Raw genomic sequence first — 15,071 nt, 5'->3', positions numbered from 1 at the left:
GTCCCTATTCACACTACCCTAATCTAACCAGCCCACCGTAGAATGTCGTATTTTTTGGCATCTCATTGATTTTGTCGTCGATAAGCGGACTAACACCGTTGTACATAGTACAACACCTATAAAGCGAAGCCCGCTGTTTACATCACAATGCAACCGATACTGCATGAGTAATCCAGGAACAAGCAACTCCCGTAGGTTTAATTGCTAGTGATTGGCACATTCGATTTTCTAAATGCGCTGTCTAGCCATCAATTGCATAACGAGCCTTTTGATTGCAGCATGTTTGCCAACAGTTCAATAGTAATGGTAAGAGTTTGGTAACATGTAACCGTAAGGCTCTCGAGCAGGCATTGACTTAAATCAGATCATAAGAAAAAATCGGGTTAATCTAAGCCTACTTGATGCTCTGCCGCGGGGCAAGTTATGAGCTTCCTAAGATCTTTGAAATTGAATGTTCGATGATTCATCGTTTATTGATCTTCAACGCTCACCAATGGAAGCTGATTGAGTGAAGCAAATCACTTGATAACACAACAATGAGCGTCGTTCCGGTGCGCTGATAGAAGAAGTCATTCAAGCATTCTAAAAATGAAGACCTCCATGAGTCTGGAACTCTAGTACACTGAATGGGAGGCGTTGATACTTCTCTCGACTATCTTATCACCTTCAAAGAAGGGCGAATAAAGGAGAACACATGATGGTTTGATTTTTTGGTTTCATTGTACTAGAGCAAGCGGGGTACGAATGCAAAAATCGTTGCTTACATGGATACCTCACCACGGCTTGGCTTGTTAGACGGTGTTGCTCATTGTTTATCACAGCAACGATCGCTCCTACTCATTGTTTGACATCCATCTGAGTGAGGCAGTTCACTCATTGGCTATGGATGTAGCATAGATTGCAAAAGATCAATGCTCACAATGCTCACTCACACTTCCAATGCCTGCTCTCGTGTGTTCTGTTTGTGATGGCGAAGTATCAGAAGTGGAGTACCTCCTGTGAAGTTCCCATGAGATCGCTGGTGTAATTCTAGCTGCTTCGATAGGCGAGTGATGCGTCACATGTGGTTTTATTATTATTGATTCAGCCTAAGGCCGGAGTGGCCTCTGTGGTACATAACAGTCGTCTCCGTCTACTGCTGTATGTTACCAGTCACGCAGTCTACGGAGGGTCCGTAAATCGTCTTCCACCTGATCGATCTACCTTGATCGCTGCACACCTCGCCTTATTGTGCCTGTCGGATCGTTGTAGAGAACCATTTTTGTGCTCGTTGGTCCTCCACAAGCATTATCCAGATTTCGTACGTATGCTTTCCTGCCACATTGCGTCTCCGAATTTGTCTGCTGATATCGTTATCGGAGGTCAAGTGAGCCCAAGTACACGAATTCTTCAACCACCTTGTTTTTGTCGAATAGCCGTTGTCTTCTCTTGAGCCTACTTCGTCTTCAACGTGTTAATCACTAGCATGTAGAACTGGAGTACGATGAGCTGCAGCGAGCATCAGTAGGTTGACTGCTATCGAGTGTCAGAGGTGGCATGCCGCAAATGGTCTTCCAGCTTCCACTTGGCCACACTATCACTCGTAGTGCAAGGTGCACATAGTGCGCATGGATCAATCATTGCCGCCTGAAATATTCCTGGGTTGAGTGCTAGGAGACCGACTAGTGCAAAGGGATTTGGTTTTAGTGAGTCGAGTGTAGTTAACGCTTGACCAATGTGCAGAATGGAGATTTCCGTTACCATTTTCTAAAACAATGGACGGTCTTATGCCTTGCGTTCGTTTTTTCCATAATGTCAGCGAAAATTATGCACAGAACTTTACTCTTAATCACACCGACCACAAGAAAGTTTGCCTCCATAAAAATCCATTATATAAGAATCTGAAATTTGTAGAACATTTAGTCATCTTGTATCCGTCGGATCGCTATTTAATTTATATAAAACAAGCATTTTCGGTGGACTAAAATTTATATGAAATGTGAGATTGAAGTCAGCACTTCAATGGACTACTATAGAAACGTTTTTTTATTACTACAATTTTTTGTAAGGACATGGCCGACGCTATTGTTAATATCAAATATTATTTATTATTAAATTTGTATTATGAAATTGGTTAATTAGTTACATTAGTTATTGATTACCATTCTTGAGTTTGTTTTAATTTTGTTTGAGCTACAATCTCCAAGTTATGAATAATATCGCAAAAATGACAATTATGATGCACGTGCATCACTTAAACACACTCCACATACTTTGTAGTACATATTCTAAGTATTAAGCTTCAATTATGCAAAAAAAAAATTGAAATTTTGTATGAATTTTTTTTCCCGTTTTTGGCAACATCCCCATTTTGCCAACATTAAAATCCGGTCGTGTTGCCAAAATCGGGAAGGGACTGTAATACTATACTAATAATAATAATAATAATAATAATAGTATTCACGAAAAGTTTTTTCCTTGCCGGGGCGGGAATCGAACCCACACTGCACAGCACATGCGTCTAGATTGATTTCGCTAACCATACGGCCGCGAAGCTCGATTTTAAATGTATTTTCATGCACATATTTGGAGAATGGAAATAAATGCAACATTAAATCGATTTTTCCGTTCTCTTAATTCGAAATAAATTTAAACAGTTCGTGCCGGTAAAATTCAGTCATATTTAATTAAATATCATCACAGATAACAGATATTTAATCTAGAACAAATTTTATTTAAAATCTTGTGTGAACTTTCGAATTGATATACGTTGACTCACTACTGCCATCTACTCAGTTGATTGGGGAAGTACATACGGACGCAACTTATTAGCAGACATCGAACGCAGCCAACACGTATTGCGGATGCTTACACATGTATCCCTAAATATCTGTTATCTGTGATATCATGTTAATTAATGTTAATTAGTTTTTTGGACTAACTACACGTGTAACGTTGAATTTAAAAACTATGTGTGTTATGTGTGCGTGCTCTTGCCTACGTAATGCGGTCGGGTCTGAGCTTGACGAACGACTGGCAAATAGCTCACACAACCTCACTTGATCAGTACAGTTTCCGATGAAGAATGTGTGTAGCCGCCAGACATTCTAAATACTCACGCTCCTCTAATGTGAACGTGTACTATACACATGTGAAAGTGTTGGCTTGACAAATGGATTGCGAGTGATTTGACTATGTGTAGAAGTTGGGAATCTCGAGCTCATTCAGTAGCCGCTAGGTTGCGAAGGCCGACGGAGGTCCTTCTTAGCTTAGTTGGTTAAAGCACCAGTCTAGCGTACTGTAGGGTCGTGGGTTCGAGTCCCATCGAAGGGAAAGTGGTTGCCTCCAATACATTTTTCAAATCATTATCTTCCACACAATGTACATATTCATATATGAGTTTTCATAACATTGTAAATTAATGTCCAAGTCGGCAGCGATGGAGCTCGAGCTTGAGCGATATGGCCCAAACTAAAGATGCGGAGGGAGTGGCGGCTGGGCGGAAGGCTTCCGATTTCGGATTAGAGAGTGGTCCGGATTAACCGTTTCCTCAAGCTAGCAGCTTACTAACGACCTAACGACCCGGCTTCACGTATCTTTCCGGTTAACCGAACGAGGATTAAAAGGAAAACTACTAACCGTCGGTTCGGGTTCGGTCCAGCGTACGATTATTGACGACGTACGGGGACCGCACTCTCGGGAATGATCCATGGGAATCCATTGGGGGATTTTACCTTCGACGGTTGATTGGCGACCGCCGAGTTTCGCTTTTTGACGAGCGACTTCACTCCTCCTCCGTTTGACTACCTTTATAGGTGGGCCTTAACGCACACTCGAGCTCTCGATGACCGTTGGACGAAATGGCGGGCCCTGTAGACGCCACACGTATTCCCTTCCCGTACCCGACCCCGGCTAAAAAACTAAAAAACTTCGTAATCTACTCGCACACACTTCTAATCACCAGCCGTTCACATAGCGAAATGATCGAGTTCTTGTCTGAATTTTATAAAGAAACTTATCCTTTGAAAAGTCGTCAATTATTTTAAATTTGCGCCAAATAAATTTGAAATGGCAACAAAGAGTGCGCGACTTCGGTGAGTCGATAAAAACGGGCACATGAGAACACTACAACAGTACATGGTCAATTTCTATTTGCATAATGATTTAGTCAAGACACAAACCTCGTAATCGACATACAAATAAAAATTCAAATTTCTTTTCGTCCGATTTGCAAATTATTTACGTAATGTAATGTTTCATTATTTAATTAATTCCAAATAATTTTAATTTATGATTTTTCCTCAAAAGAGAAAAACGTCATGAATTATTATTTTGACTTAATCAAAATTGATCGCAAAAACGTAAAACGTTACAATATGTGGGACCTAGTCCAGTCGACGGAGCTATTGGTTCGACGAAAAGTGCGGACTGTCGGTCGCTCTGCCACAACCCAAGCAGCACCATTCAGGCGGATTTTGGATACAGCAACTAAAATACGACTAAATTTGGTCATACAGCAGCTAAAATAACTTTTCTATAACAAATGTGTTGTTCGGGAAGGGACCCAGAACGCTATTGAAGGAAACGGAGACAGCAGACCCACCTCTTCATAAAAAAAACGCTGCCTGGAAGAAGCGGAATGCAAGGAGTTGGAGGAGATATGTCTTCCTCAAGAAACACGTAGGTTTTATCAGAACCTCAACGTATGCCGCAAAGCTTACAAGACTGTTAAAAGTAACGATGGATGGTGTGTAGAATTATGTAAATACTAGCTGTCCCGCCTCGATAATTTTTTTTATTGATTTTTGTTTTATATGTATTGGGCTCTAAAACCATCATAAATATATTTGTTACCTTTAAAACCATCTACATGCCAAATTTGGTGCCATTTGCTCGATTAATTCTCAAGATATGCAGAAATTTGTGTTTTGTGTGTGGAATCTTGAACCATGTTAAGAACCTTTCCCGGGCCGGGCCCAAAAACCTCGGCAAAGAAATTTTCACGCGTCGATCGGTTCAGTAGTTTCCGTTCAGTAGTAATTTCCACGATCGGTTCAGTACCTAGTTTCCGAGTCTATAAGGGTGAGACAGACAGAAATTCATTTTTTTTGTATTAAGATTTTGGGGGAAATACTCCACACACTGTGGGTTTGGGGTTATTTGGCCGAATGCTATTTTGCCTAAAGGGTCATTTGGCCGAATCCCGTTTGGCCGAATAGTTGAAATTGATTTCCTTATTAAGTGAAGGGAGAATGAGAGGCTCGAAATGAATAGTGAGAAGTGAGAAATTAAATACTAAAACTCAGCTTTATTAACTATTCACTTCTCACTTCGCAGTACTTAGTTTTTCACTTCTGAATGCTGAGAAGAAATAAAGATTAAGTTTGAAAAATTCCAATTTTCACCTCTTCTTTCACTTCTCACTACTTGGTCCTTTTACTTCTCAGTTCTCACTTCAATCTTCTCACTTTTCACTACTCACTTTGTACTTTTAACTTCACACCATTCGCTTCGCACTTCTTGCTCCTCACTTTTCCCTTCTCGCTTTTCACTTCTCACTTCGCATTTCTCTCTTCGAATTTCTCACTTCTCACTTCTAAATTTTCACTTCTAGCTTCTTACTTCTCAGGTTTTCTCACTTCTCAATTCTTACTTCTCACTTCATACTTCTTTCTTCTCACTTCTCACTTTCCATAATTTACTTTTTGCTTTTCTTTTCTCTCCTTTCATTCCTCACATCTCACTTCACAATTCTAGCTTTGAATTTGTCACTTTTCATTTCTCATCTTTAATTTCTTACTTCTTACTTCTCACTTCCGACTTTTTCTTTTCACTTTCACTTCCCACTTTTCTCTTCTCACTTTTCACTTCTCACTCCATGGTTCTCACTTCTCAAATTTCCGACTATTGACTTCTCACCTCTCACTTTTTACTTCTGAATCACTCTAATAAAGATTAAAACAAATTTTACTTCCCACTTCTTAATCCTTACTTCATACTTCTTACTTCTCACTTTTCACAATTTACGTCTCACTTTTTACTTTAATTTTCTCACTTCACTTCACTTCACAATTCTCACTTCGAGTTTGTCACTTCTCATTTCTTACTTTTCTCTTGTCACTTCTTACTTTTCACTACTCATTTATCACTTTTCACTTCTCAATTTCCACTTTTCACTTCCTACTTTCCACTTTTCACTTCTCATTATCCACTTTTCACTTTACAGTTTTCACTTCTCAAATTTCTCACTTCTAACTTCTCACTTTTCACTTCTCAATTCTTACTTCTCACTTTTCACTATTCACTTCCTATTTCCTATTATGAGATGTGCAAAATGTCTCATTCCTCACTTCTCGCTGCACACTTCATGTAATTTTTACTACTCACAATATAAGTTTTTCAACTTTTCGGCCAAACGGCATTCGGCCAAATGGCCCAACATCGTATATATTGTGCATGTGAACTGAACATAAAGTTAGCGAGGTGAAAATGCTTTGCGAAATTACTTTGACTTAGAGAATATCGAGTAAGAGAAGTATCGACTTACGGAGGCAACCTTGGAGGTAACTTAGTATGCAAAATTCAAGGGACTTTGAATTTGATCGAGTAAAAGAAAATATCGAGTTACAAAACATCGAGTTAGAAAGAGTTCACTGTATTTCTCAATTAAGAATTTTCTTACTTTACATTTCATATCTAACTTTTCACTTTTAACTTGCTACGTCCCACTTCAAACTTTGAATTTCTCAATTTTCATCTTTCATTTTTTACTTCTCAGTCCCCACTTCTCACTTCTTTATTCTTATTTCTCATTAATCACTTTTTCACTTCTCAGTTCTCACTTTTTACTGCTCTCTTGTTACGGCTCAAATCTCATCAAATATTTTTCTTTTCACTTTTCGCTTTTCACTTTCCTTTTTTCACCTTTCACTTCCCACTTTTCATTTTTTACCTTTCACTTTTCTTTACCCTTTGCACTTTTCTTTATTCACTTTTCGCTTTTCACTTTTCATTTTCTCCTTTCACTTTTCACTTTCCTTTTTTCACCTTTCACTTTTCATCTTTCACTTTTCGCTTATCGCATCCTATTTTTCACTTTTCTTTTCATTTTTCAATTTTCACTTTTCATTTTTCACTTTTAGTCTTTCGCTTTTCAATTTTTGCTTTTCACTTTTTATTTTTTACTTTTCATTTTTACTTTTAATATCCTTTACTTTTTCACTTTTCCTTTACCTTCACCCTTCACAGTTTCAATCCCGAATCGAAATTTGTCGCGATCTATTTGTCATCTAATTGGACAAAAACGCATTGGAACTCACTTTTTCAATTAAATCACTCCATTTTATAAAACATTGAAGGCAACCAAAAAACTTTTGTAATAAATTTTATTCAAATAAAAAAGGATTTCTTCAAGATACAAAGAAGAGATGTTTATCTGGTTTGATATTGAGCGCAAAACACCATGTTTGCTAACAAATGAATGTTGTCAGAAGACAACATCTGCGCTCAGTCAAAACTTACCTGTAGGTACCTATAACCTGGAACGTGACTCGCAAAGAGGAAAAATGTAACATCATCTGCTGCCGTTCAGGTGCTGTCATGAACTGTCAGATGCAGCCAGCAGCTTGATTTTTGTTTTACGAAGAGTATTTTACTGCCCATGATTGCATAGTTGACGTATCAACCATTCAAAATTTTTACGAATTTAGCTTATTGCGCCTTTACTAGGTTAATTCAACATCTGCAAGGTTTGTTTTTTTACTATAGCTGAACGGTGCCCACAACTAAACCCCTTTCCCTACAATGTGTTATTTGCAGTGGCGCCGGGAGTGGGTGGGACAGGTAGGACATGTCCTACGCACGAAAAATCATGGGTAGGACAACCTGAGCATTGTCCTACCCATGATTCTAAAGAGATAACAAACAATAAATAAAACAATCTGCACTATGTGCTACATTAATAGCTGCTTCCCATTTATGGTCATCGTATGGTCATCATTTATTTCAAAGCAATTCGAAATAGTTTATTCTCTTGATCTTCCCTGAGAAAATTTTAGATTAATGCTACGTTTAGACAAGGCAAGTGAATTGAGCAAGTCGCTTGAATCGAACGCGAACTGAACGTGTAAACACCTTAATTCAATTCACTTGAACGAAAAGAAAGTTGAACATGTTCAACTTTCGGCAAGTCAATTGAATTCAACTGAGTTGTTCAATTCACTTGCCCTGTCAAAACGTAGCATAAGGGCGATTAAACGTTACTTATTACAGTTTATGTGTATCTTGCCAATCATCTGTCATGAAGAACATGTTAGCGACTTTTTTCAAAACTCATGGCCCATTAAGTTGGCCTGGTGTGCTTAGGAAATTGTTTTAAACTACCATGAAGAGGTTTTTTCCGAGTTTCCAGCACAACATTTTTAAAATTCCTATAAAACAAATTCAGAATTCTCGCGAAAATTTGTTCAGCATTCCCATTGATTTTTTTTCAAAATTTTCTTTGGAAACTCTTCGGAATTTCCTCGGGAGATTTTTTGGAATTTCGTCGAAAAATTGTCCGGAATTTAATTCGAAATTTCTTTAGGAAACTTTTCGGAATTCCCTCGGGAATCAGTTCCGAATTCTCCGGAGAAACTTCCCAAATTTTCCTTTGGAAACGCTTCCGGATTCCCAGGGAAGAGTCCCTCCGGTAAAAATCATCGGGAAGCTCTTCAAAATTTCCTCGAGAAATACTTCGGAATTACTTTGTGAGTTTCTTCAAACTGTTTTCGGGAAACTCCTCAAAATTTGCTCAAAGAACTCTATGAAATGTGCTCGTCGGAATGTTCTATAAAAACTTTATCGGGAAACCTTTCGATTTTTTTGGAAAACTTTTCGAAATTTTCTTGGAAAACTCTTCCAAATTCCAAGTAGAAATTTGTTGAATAATTATTTGCGAGCTTAGGGGAAAATGTTACACGGTTTAAACGACTGTGTTCCTTGTCTTCTAAAAGGACGACAACAGTCGTGTAAACCGTGAGCAATTTGTTCCATGGAAAACCATACGAACATTATTCGGGAAGCTCTTAGAATTTATTTTAAAATTAAGAATTTACTTGGGAAACACTTCGAAATTTTTACGAAAAATTCTACGGAATTGCTTTGCGAAACCATTGCTTTCCTCGGAAAATATTTTGAATTTCCCCGGGAAAACCCATGTAATTGATTTGAGACACTTTTCAAAATTTCCTCGGGAAATTGGTGGAAATGCCACGAAAAATTGTTTGAAAATTCTTCAGGAAACTCTTCGGATCAGATAACTATTCAGTTTTCTTTGAAAATCTTTTCGGAGTTTCCTCGAGAAACGATTCCGAATTTCCTTTAAAAAAAACTCTACGAAATGTCCTCGGGAAACTCGTAGAGATTTTCTCAAGACACTCTTTGTAATTTCCTTGCCAAACTTTTCGGAAGTTTCTCTGAAAAGCGTTCAGAGATTCCTCGAGAAACTCTTTAGAATTTATTTGGGAAACTTTTCCGAAATACCTCGGGAAACGCTTCCAAATTATCTGAAGAAACTCTTCGTAATTTCTTCAGGAAACGCTTCGGACTTCCCAAGGGATTTTTTTCGGAATTTTTCCAGGAAGTTCTTCTAAAAATCCTCGGGTAACTCCTCGGAATTTCGTTGGGAAATACTTCGAAGGTTCCTCGGGAAAATGTTTAGAATTACTTTGAGAAACTCTTCGGAATGTCATCGAAAAAATCTACGTACTTAATTTGGATAAACTCTTTACAATTTCATCGGGAAGCTTTCGAAATTACCTCGAAAAACTCTACGAGCTGGTTGGAATTTTCACGAAACACTCTTAAGAAATCCTTCGGGAACATCAACGTAATTAATTTGTAAAACTTTTCAAAATTTTCTAGAGAAACGCTTTGAAACTTTCTCGTAAATTCTACGGAATTTTGTCGGTTAACTCTGATCATTATATGATAATGGAGGATATTTGACTGAACACAGATAAATTCGATCAGCATTCAGAGCTTTGTGTGAAACGTACTCTATCAATGCCTCGTTTCAAAATTGGCGTTTTCTTAAATGTTCGTTGGGGCAAATTTTGTCCTACCCACGTCTTGGAACCCGACCGCGCCTCTGGTTATTTGTATCGGTTATTTCTGCTTTATTTTTTTGTGTGCAGTTTGCTTCGCAGTTGATATGGATATTGTTAAAACCGAATGAAAAATGAAGCTTCAAAAGTTGGACTGGTGATGAATGCTTTGAAGACAAGGTACAAGGTGCCAGCGGGTGGCACCGAGCCCGACAAGGAAGGAAGCTTGCCCAGCCTGAAGGAAGCTACGACGAAACCATGGCTGGCAAAACTTGGAAGATTTCGATGGGCAGGGCAGAGTATGTTGTAAGGTATGGAGCAGTAGCGGTAAGGTGGATGAACCAGGTACAAAACGACTTAGCGAGCGTGGTCGAAAAGCTGATATTTGTTCTGAGCCATCTCATGGATGATTGAGTTTTCAACGTTTTCCAACGCCTGCCCATCATGTGGAGTTTTTTCTCGCGAAAGTGACCAAAATTGGATCCCTCGTCAAAACCGGTGAAGCCATCCACTAGCAAACTTTCTGCATGTGTTTTCATGGCCACTGAACTTTGGTCGTAAGTGTGACTGTCTTGCAGGGATTGAATCCTAAAGAGAATGAACAAGTCTCTCACTTATAATCTCTGTATACATATACGATATGTAGTATCCCGCGAGAGACTTTTTTCGCAAGCTGTCACGATAGAGAACTGATTCGGGAGGCTATACCCCATGATAAATTTCTTTTAGAAAGCTCCAAATGTGGAGAACACTGGCTCTGATGACGCATTTCAACTTGTTCTACGCAGCTGTGCAGTAACCAACACGAAATGCGCGAAAACAAAACAACCATCACTATTTTTCTGTGGGGCTGCCTATCCGATTCTGTTTTTTCGCACTTGCATACAAGTTCGATAAATTTGTTATCATGGCTTGTTATGATTCGGAACAGTTTTTGCCTCTCTTTTATCGTTGTTCGTTATCTATTGAGAGCAATTTCTGCAAACCCTGCTGTCTTGTTTTTAGGTTCTCATGCAACGTACACACCAGTCAAGCAGTTTGACGAACATTGACTCCGCCCCCAAGAAAACGCTTTGGTTGCTGCTTTGTTTGAACGTGTGTGAAGTTGTTCGAACAACCATTTGACAGTTGGCGGCTCGGTTGGAAAAATTTAAAACGGTTTGATTTTGGTTTGAGTTGTCGGGGGCGGAGCCAAGGTTCGCCTAACATGTTTGAGCATTTTGGAACGTACACAAGGTCAAGCAGTTTGACCAACATTGACTCCACCTCTCGTTTATTCAAACATCCATCAAGTTTTACCAACAGCGGCACGAACAATCAATTTATTCGACCAACAATATCACACACGAACGACCGTAGCGCCAACTTGAGCACCAACCATCAAAAAATTGTATGGGGGTTTGTGCAACTTCACTACAAATGCTCAAACATGTTCGGCGAACCTTGACTCCACCCCCGACAACTCAAACCAAAATCAAACCGTTTTAATTTTTTCCAACCGAGCCGCCAACTGTCAAATGGTTGTTCGAACAACTTCACACACGTTCAAACAAAGCAGCAACCGAAGCGTTTTCTTGGGGGCAGAGTCAATGTTGGTCAAACTGCTTGTGTGTACGTTCCATCACAGATTTTCATTACAACCTACAACCATCAAATGGATTTTGAACCACGCCATCCTGCTTTTGAATAATTGAATCAGAATGAGTCTCAACTGAACATCACTGGCTGGATTGCTTTATTTTAGCGTTTATCTATAAGTGTGGCGAATACTATTATTAACACCGCACTAGACTCGAACTTAAGTGCCATTCAGACTTAAGTACTTAGTACCCGGCTTGAGTTATTTCAATCATTTCACTTCCGTGTTTCTGAATGGGATGTTTAAATGGATGGTTTTTGCAATACATACGTTATCAATAGAAAACGTTTGAGTCTATCAACAAGGTTATTTTTTTGATAAGATACAAAAATATCTCCTAAAGTGGAGGTCAATGCATACGATTATCAAGAAGCGATGGCGTCCCACTACGGTTAATTATAGATGCAGATGCTTTATTTTTCTAAATTCATAACTAGTCGTAGTGGGGCCTCATTGCTTCTTGACATTCTTATGTCACATAGGACACACCACACATACACAACAGCCGAACTTAGCCTCTGTGAGAAGAAATCAAGGAACGGAAGAAACAATGAAATGGGTACTAGCTCGAAAAACCCTAATTGACACTTAGTGATGGTGAAGATGTCTAAAATATCACTGCTAGGTGGATAAGTTTTATTTTTTCAATTCGTTTACTCTCATTGTAAAAAGTTCAGATCGAACACAACTTGTGTTGATTTTCGTAAGGTTTTAAAATAAGTATTAACTTTACCATAACCTTTGAGCCCACAGTCCGATCTGGGCAATTTTCAATGTAAAACAATGCGACAGGATTCCCCATTGAATTGTGATATTACAAATGAGTGATTTTTCTGCGCAAATACACATACATACCAATTACCTGAACTCCGTTAAGTTTTATAGAACCTCGAAGGTTTTAATTAATTTGGAAAATAAACGAATGAATTTTTTTCACTTTATCGAATCTACTAAGATATACAACATATTAGAGTGGGTCGCAGTTGTATGGAAAAACGCAAACTTCGTTCGATCAAGTGAGATCAAGATTTTTCTGAATCGTTTTGGGACCCCAATAAACTGTGCAAAATATGGGCTCGATTGATTGCAACCTCGCATGCCGCATCGCGTTTTTAATTTACATGGAGATTAGTATGGGAAAACGCACTTTTTTACATTTTTGATCTTAGCGGCTTCAATTTATCATCAATCACGTGACTCAATACGTTAGCATATAGTCTGGAAGATGCCGAAAGACTTTGCCAAAGAAGGTACGTAGCTGGAAGGTCTACAACAAATGTTATTACGTTTCGAAAATAGATTGTTCAAACCATATGCAAGAAATCAATGTTTCTGCCAGCACTACCGGACAACCTATGGTTATCGAAGGGCAAAACCCATCTTCCTTCTTGTCGGATTTTTTTATTTGTGAAATAATTCCGAATAGCTCCCATAAGCTCTACAGCCTTATAAGATCAATTATTTTGAAATAACACTCAGTTAAATTAATGGTCTACGTAGTACGGCAGTGCTGGCAGAATAAATTATTTCTTGCATATGGTTTGAACACTCAATGTTCGAAGCGTAATAACTTTTTTCATGGGTGTTCCAGCAACGTGCCTTCTTCAGCAAAGTTTTTCGGAATCCTTTGGGTTATACTTTAACGCATTGTGCCACTTGGTTTACGATGAACTGAAACCTCTAGTAGTAGAAATGCAAAAATATACGTTCTCCCATACTAATTTCCATACAAACTTCAAACGCGATGCGGAAAGCGAGGAAGCAACCAATTGGTCCCAAATTCTGTACAGTTGTTCAGGACCCAGAATGGCTTCGAAAAACCATTGATTTGAAAAAATGACCATGACGCCCCACTCTAACAACATATACAACATTAAAATATTCAAGACATGGCTGATCTCCTTCAACTAATGATCTGAAGTTTCGGACAACGTCGAAAGTCTGATATTGCTTTGAAAAGTAGTGTATCCATAGTGTATAGTGTAGGTATTATCGGTTCAAGGAAAAATCATTATCATTTGATTGATCCAATAAACAGAATGTTCTGAACTATAGGACATATTGGAGAACTTATTTCTACGTTTGTCCAAAGACCAATAGTTGTATTCCATACCATTCACAGTGGGGAAAATGCGACCCAAAAAGGAACCTATTTATTGCGGCTACTTGATGCGCCGGAAAAATACCTTTCTCAAAGGGAAATCCACGACAAATCGAATGGCGCTTCTTTCATGCGCCGGAAATTATGGGAACTGGCCGTTTTGCCCCATTTACTCCTAAAAATCATATTTTTTATATGACAGCTACAATTTAAAGTCGATTGTGGCTAACTATTTCTATGTTTTCTGATGCTAATTAAGTCGAAAATACGAGTGGTATCTATTCCGACTTTAAACCATGACTGGAAGTGGTCGTTTTGCCCCAGTTACCCCTAAAATCATATTTTCTATGAAAGCTACAATTTAAAATGAATTGCGGCTGACTATTTCCTGCTTTCCTGCTAATTTAGTAGAAAATACGAATGGTATAAATTCCGGCCTTGGATCATAATTGGAAGTGGCCTATTTGCCCCATTCACCCACGAAAATCGTAGTTTTTCTATGACAGCTTCAATTTAAAATCAATTTCGACAAACGATTTCTGTGTTTTCTGATGCGTATTTAGTAGAAAATACGAATGGTCTAAATTGTATATAATCCGGCATTGGACTGTCACTAGCAATGGCTGTTTTGCCCCATTTACCTCTAAAAGTCAATTTATCATATGATCACTTAGACTTAAAATCGATTTTGGCTAATTATTTCTATGATTCTTAATGCAAATTCAATAGGAACTACAAACGATATATATTCCAGCCTTAAATCGTGACGAAAAATGGCCAATATGCCAGGGGCAGTTATCAAGCAAAATACAAAAATGCTTGAAAACAGATTACCCAAACGTCACCATTAGTGCGAAAAATGAGAAGACCGTCGGAAACATGCTACCCCCGGTGAAGGACAAGATAGACCAGAACGACCGATCAAACGTCATATACAGGATCCCATGCGAGAACTGTTCAGCCTGTTACGTGGGGATGACGTCAAACAAGCTGAAAACAAGAATTGCCGGCCACCGCTCCTGTTCCAACCGATTACAAACTATGTGGGATCAAGGGAAATCAGCAGAAGATCAGGATGTAGCAGCAATGCGAGAACGAACAGCGTTACTCGATCATTCCATCGAGAACCATCATGCTTTCGCATTCGATCGCACACACGTTCTAGACTCTAGTCTTAAGAAACAAAACCTACACATTCTAGAAACATGTCATATTATAAACACACAGAACACAGTCAACAAGCGCACAGACACAGACAACCTCAGCA

The 15,071-nt window shown here is 38.7% G+C and overlaps 1 protein-coding gene across 5 annotated transcripts in view; it reads left to right on the top strand.

Moving 5' to 3' along the window:
- Positions 1–15,071, top strand: part of LOC134220092 (ras GTPase-activating protein raskol) — a 654,763-nt gene that overhangs the window by 390,563 nt on the left and 249,129 nt on the right. The gene's annotated exons all lie outside the window — the stretch shown is intronic.

The sequence above is a fragment of the Armigeres subalbatus genome, chromosome 3, assembly GCF_024139115.2.
Source record: "Armigeres subalbatus isolate Guangzhou_Male chromosome 3, GZ_Asu_2, whole genome shotgun sequence".
In the NCBI taxonomy this organism is placed as follows: Eukaryota; Metazoa; Arthropoda; class Insecta; order Diptera; family Culicidae; genus Armigeres; species Armigeres subalbatus.
The sequence above is the reverse complement of the archived record's forward strand: the minus strand, read 5'-3'. Positions and strand labels throughout refer to the sequence as shown.